General features: G+C 59.2%; 1 protein-coding gene across 1 annotated transcript in view; it reads right to left on the bottom strand.

Annotated features, from left to right (window-relative positions):
* ZBTB48 (zinc finger and BTB domain containing 48) overlaps positions 1–5,144 on the bottom strand; it is a 299,924-nt gene that overhangs the window by 228,823 nt on the left and 65,957 nt on the right. The gene's annotated exons all lie outside the window — the stretch shown is intronic.

Genomic DNA, 5,144 nt, shown 5'->3' with positions numbered 1-5,144 from the left:
GCGGTGGTTTTCCTTGTGTGCCTGCCGTGGGCACCCGCTCACGCCCTCGTTGACCAGGCTGTCCTGCCAGAACGGTTTACCCCGCCCGGGCAGACTTAAGGGGTCGTGCCCTTTGGGGGCCGGGGCGGAGATGGGCGCTCCTGGATGGACCCTTATTTGCGCTCAATGGTGGGGATGCAGCTGGGGTTCCTGGCAGAGCCAGTATGGGCTCTGGGCCCTGTCTCTGTCACAGGGCCCTACCCCTGCCTGTTCAAGCCCCTGAGCGAGGGTTGGAGAGCTGGTAGTGTGCCCTGCACCTAACCAGGAGCTCTGGTCAGGGAACCCCCCCCTCCTCCCCCGCCCCACCTCTTTGCAGTGCTCTTTGCACCCAGCAGGGGGCGCTGGAGTCCAGGACAGGCTTGGCGGGTCCAGGGTGTGGCTGGTCTCCGCCCTGGCGCCAATGGTGTGGCATGAGGCAGGGCCCAGGCCCCTCTGCCCTCTGCCCACCTGCGATCATGCCTGTGCAGGAGCTCGGGGTGGGCTGATGGGCCTGAGCCACATGACTGTTGATGTGAATTTTGCAGTCTGCTGCTTCCTGCTTCCCTTCCAAAATCGTCACGTGCTTCAGGATTCACTGTTGTCTTCCGGTTCCCATGTGCCACATTCACGTTTCGGAAGCCGGCACGGCCGCTGAAATGTGCATGGCCCTCAGCTGCTGAGCTGGAGACTCAGCAGTGACCGCACCCAGGTTGAGGCTTTGCCCTTTGATTGGCAGTTAAGACCAGTGTTTCCTGTCCTGTGACTGTCTGGGGATGCTGGCCACCCCTCTGCCCGCCAGCGGTGGCTTCTGTCGCCCAAGCTGGCATCAGTCCCCTGATGCCCCTTAACAGCAGCCGCTGCTGGTAGGATGTGGTGTCTGTCCCCTGTAGCTGTCAGTCTGATTGTACAAAGTCAATAATGAACCTTTTTCAAGAATTTTTAAACTCAGTCTTTAAAACTTGTAATAAAACTGTGACTCTTTATTCTCTCTGAACTCTTGTAAAGCACGGGCTTTGGTGGTTTCTATTAAAGCGGCTGACGCGTGCCTACTCTTGCTGTACCAGGCTGGTTTTTGTTATTTTGGTTTTTTTGTGTTTTTTTTTTTTGTGGTTATGAAAGTTGGCGTGAGTTTGGCAACCGAGCCTGGGCTCCTTCCGGTCCTGGCTGCCAGTGACCATTGCCTTGGTCAGCGTAGGAAGGAAATGGGGCCTTTGCTTCTGTCTTCTTCACATTAGGAGATTTCTTGATCCAGAGCTAGGAGAAAAATCAGCAAACCTCATTTTCTGTAGGGGATATGGAATGTGAAATTGGGTCCCGGGACCCTCGTTCCACAGGGACACCCAAGCCTCCCCCGCCCACCTCAGAGCTGTGTTGGCCTGTCTTGTGTCTCATGTCCCAGGCCAGAGCTGGGGAGGTGCTGAGTACTGGGCATGCTTGGGCTGGAGCTGAGATCTGCACCAGCTGGAGGCCTGACTTACTCGTCCACCCTCCATAACCTCTGGGATTCGGGGTGGGGTTGGGGGAGGCTTTTAGGCTACCGGAAGGGCTAATGGCCAAAGGTAGGCAGGCAGAGGTGTCCCACGGGATTAGGGTGCTTGCCTTGCCCACGACAGACCCTGGTTCCACACCCTGTGCCAACTTGTTAAGGGGGTCCTTGATCTCTTAGCCGGGGCCAGGCGGGGCTGGAGGGATGGACAGGAAGGCACCTTCCACGTGTGCGCAGACCCGGTTCAGTCCCCAGTGCCTCCGGGAGTGACCCCTGAGCACAGCCGGGGGTGGCTGGCAGTGGACAGCAGCCCAGTGAGTCCAACTGGGGGTCGCTGATGGTGCCCTGGGAAGTTGGAAGCCCACCAGAAGTGGCTGGGGTGCTGCCTTCACTCCTGCCCTGGGGGCTGCCCAGAGGTTCCCAAGTGTGGGGTGGGGGTGGGTGAGCTCGGGTCTCGGGTAGGGGCCCAGGCTTGGTCATGGTGGGAGGCTGGGGTCTGCCCGCCAGCAGGGTGGGCCACTGGTAGTTCTCCTGGGCGGCAACTTTCCCAAGAGGAAACGGGAGGCTGGGGAGTGCAGGCCAGAACTAGAAACTGCGCTGCGCACTGCACTACCTCTCTGGCCTCTGGAGAGCTTGGGTTTGGAGCCATACCCAGCTGCGCTCCTGACTGCCCGGGTGTCACTCCTGAGGTGCTGGGACAAGTCAAGAGACTAAGCCGGGTTCCAGGTGAGCACCTCTGGCTTGCACTGTCTCCAGCTGGTAGCGTCTTTTGATGCCAAAATGGTGCTTCTCTGAGGAATGGGGAGAGGCTGGCTGACCCCAGCACCTTTGGGGGCATCTGAGAAACCTGGTTTAGTCTCAGGCTCGCGGCCAGTGACCAGCAATGAAGGCTGTGCCCAGCTGGGCCCATGGGACCTGCCTGTGCCCCTCCTCGCTGGCCTTGGGTTCAGGGGGGTTGGGGTCCCACGGAGTGGGGGTGCTGCTTCTCATTCCACAGGGAACCTGCCCTGCCCGGGCTCCCGTTTATTCCTGTTGGTTGTGGGGCCATGTCCAGCCACGCTGGGGCACCTAGGTGGTCTCGGGGATCAAACCCAGGGCTTCCTCCATCCAAGGCGGGGGCTCTTGCACCTATGTCCCGTCCTGGCCCCATCCCTGCAAACAGCCCTCGTGAATCCCACTGTCATTTGAGGCCCTGGGCGGGATCGTCCCCCGAAGGCCAGGGGATAGCCCAAAGCATGCACCCTGCTCGCTGGCGCAGGTCCGAGAGAACCTTCCCTTCAGTGCTTCCAAGCCAATGTATTCGGGGAAATGGGGCCACACTCAGCAGAGCTGGGGGCGGGGGTCCCATGCTTGCTGGGGAGGAAGCTGGGGTTTACCCCACCCTTTGACAAAGTGTTGTTTGTTAAAGGGTGACACCTACGTTCTGCACGCGGGGATACTTTGGGCAGGCCTCAGGGAACCAGATGGGATTTGGGGCATTCCCGTCAGCTGCAGGCAAAACAAGTGTCCTACCCACTGGGCTATCTCTCTGGCCCCTAGAAAACTTGGTTCCATGCAGATCTCTGTGGTGTAATGATCGGCTCTGAGACCAACAGAAACAGGAACTTGTCTCCTCCGAAGGTGACCTCGGTGTGGCTTGGATTCTTGGGTGTGTTTGGGGCTTTAGGTGGCTTTGGGCATTGCTTTCAAAGACGTCTACACTGCTGGGGTGTTGTCATTCTGAGCCCATTTAACAGTTTAATGATAATCACGTGTGACATCAGTGCTTCAGGGCCCTGTTCAACTCAGCCCCTTTTTTTTCTGACAGAAACTTCTGTCTTGGAGCTGGAGTGATGATACAGCAGGGAGGGTATTTGCCTTGCATGTGGCCAACCTAGGTTCGATTCCCGGCATCCCATGTGGTCCCCCTAGCACCACGAGGAGTAATTCCTGAGTGCAGAGCCAGGAGTAGCCCCTGAGCATCACTGGGTATGACTCAAAAAGCCAACCAAACAAAACCCTTCTGTTTTCTTATGCTTCCTTGAGCCACACCCAGCAGTGCTCAGGGCTTCCTCCTGGTTCTGTGCTCAGGGATCATCCCTGTGGGACCATATGATGTGCTGGGGTCCCGGGATGCAGGGCATGCACCCTCCTCACCTTACTATACTATTTCTCCAACCCACAACTTTTTTTTCCCCTTGGGTCAAACCAGCGATGCTCAGGGGTCACTCCTGGCTCTAACCTCAGGAATTCTTTTGGCGGAGCTTGGGAATGGACCCCAGGTTGGGCATGTGTGTGTGAAAGACAATTAAGTGACTTCCCCGCTGGGTTCTTCTCTCCAGTCCCATGGGCTGCTCTTTCCTGAGTGAGACCTTTCTTGGCTCACTCAACCTCACCCCAGGGATTGAAGCCAAAGTTAATGGTGGGGTAGAGGTGTCCCGGGATGGGGGGCATTTTTAGGTGATGGGAAATCTCTGAGGTGGGCCGGGGACTTGGGCTGGGTGGTGCTAGGATTCTCCTGCCTGACATTGGAAGATAGGCGCGAGCAGCCAGCTGGGTGCCCCTCATTGTCCCTGGCCTCCCCTGACTATGCCTGTGCTGGTTTAATGGGACAGTGAGGGCATTTGCCTTGCACACGGCTCACCCGGGTTCTACTCCCTGTGCCATGTGGTCCCCAGCCTGGCAGGGTGCAGCCCTGGGGGGCCCCCTCGAACACCATGGGGTGCCACACCCTTAGGCCTTGCACTGCTGCTGGGGGGATGCTGGTCTCCTGAACACCTCTCGGGAGGGTTCCCCCCAAATGATCTGGCATGAACCGGGTGCCTGGGGTCCTGCCTTTTTTGGAGGGGAAGGGGTGACTCTCGCAATGCTCAGGACCGACTCCTGGCTCTGAACTGAGGGATCACTCATGGCGAGACTTGGGGGACCATATAGGATGGTGGGGGTGAAATCGAGGAACCAGGTGCAGGTCAGCACCCTTCCCTCTGCGCCACTGCTCTGATCTCCACCTGCTCTCCCACCCTGAGGTGAACAGCCCCGCCCTGCCCAGAATAGGCATGGGAAGCCACAGTGGGGGCTCCTGTTCTCCCCCCGCCCAGGTCCCATGCTCATAGGGGCCACCCTCCTGCTTCCCCTCAGGCTCAGGAAAAGCTGAGCCCCCCAGGCGCTGCCCGGCTTGAGTGCCCACGTGGAGTGGACATCAACTGAGACCCCAAGGTGGGTGACAGAGGGGCTGGAGCGATAGCACAGCGGGGAGGGCATTTGCCTTGTACATGGCCGACCCGGGTTCAATTCCCAGCATCCCATATGGTCACTGCCAGGGGTAATTGCTGAGTGCAGAGCCAGGAGTGACCCCTGAGCATTGCTGGGTGTGACCCAAAAAAAAAACCAAGGTAGGTGACAGAGAGGAGACCTTCCCAGCCTGCCACTCTGACGCTGGGTCTTCAGGGGCTCCCCAGACTGGCCAGGGCGATGACCTTCCCTCAGGGGCTGGCCCCCTGCCTGCCTTGGCCACCCTGAGAGGTTCCTTTCGTCCTCCCCTGGGGCAGTGGTCGCCTGTCACCTTCCCTCCACCCCGGGGGCTGGCGGCAGCGGCTCCGCCTGGACGGGTGTCGCATCTGGCACTGAACCGGCAGGTCGGGTGGGCCTCTGGGGTCCAGGC

Source organism: Sorex fumeus, unplaced genomic scaffold (assembly GCF_029834395.1).
Source record: "Sorex fumeus unplaced genomic scaffold, SorFum_2.1 ptg000054l, whole genome shotgun sequence".
NCBI classification, from domain to species: domain Eukaryota; kingdom Metazoa; phylum Chordata; class Mammalia; order Eulipotyphla; family Soricidae; genus Sorex; species Sorex fumeus.
This window is presented reverse-complemented; position numbering and strand designations above follow the sequence as displayed.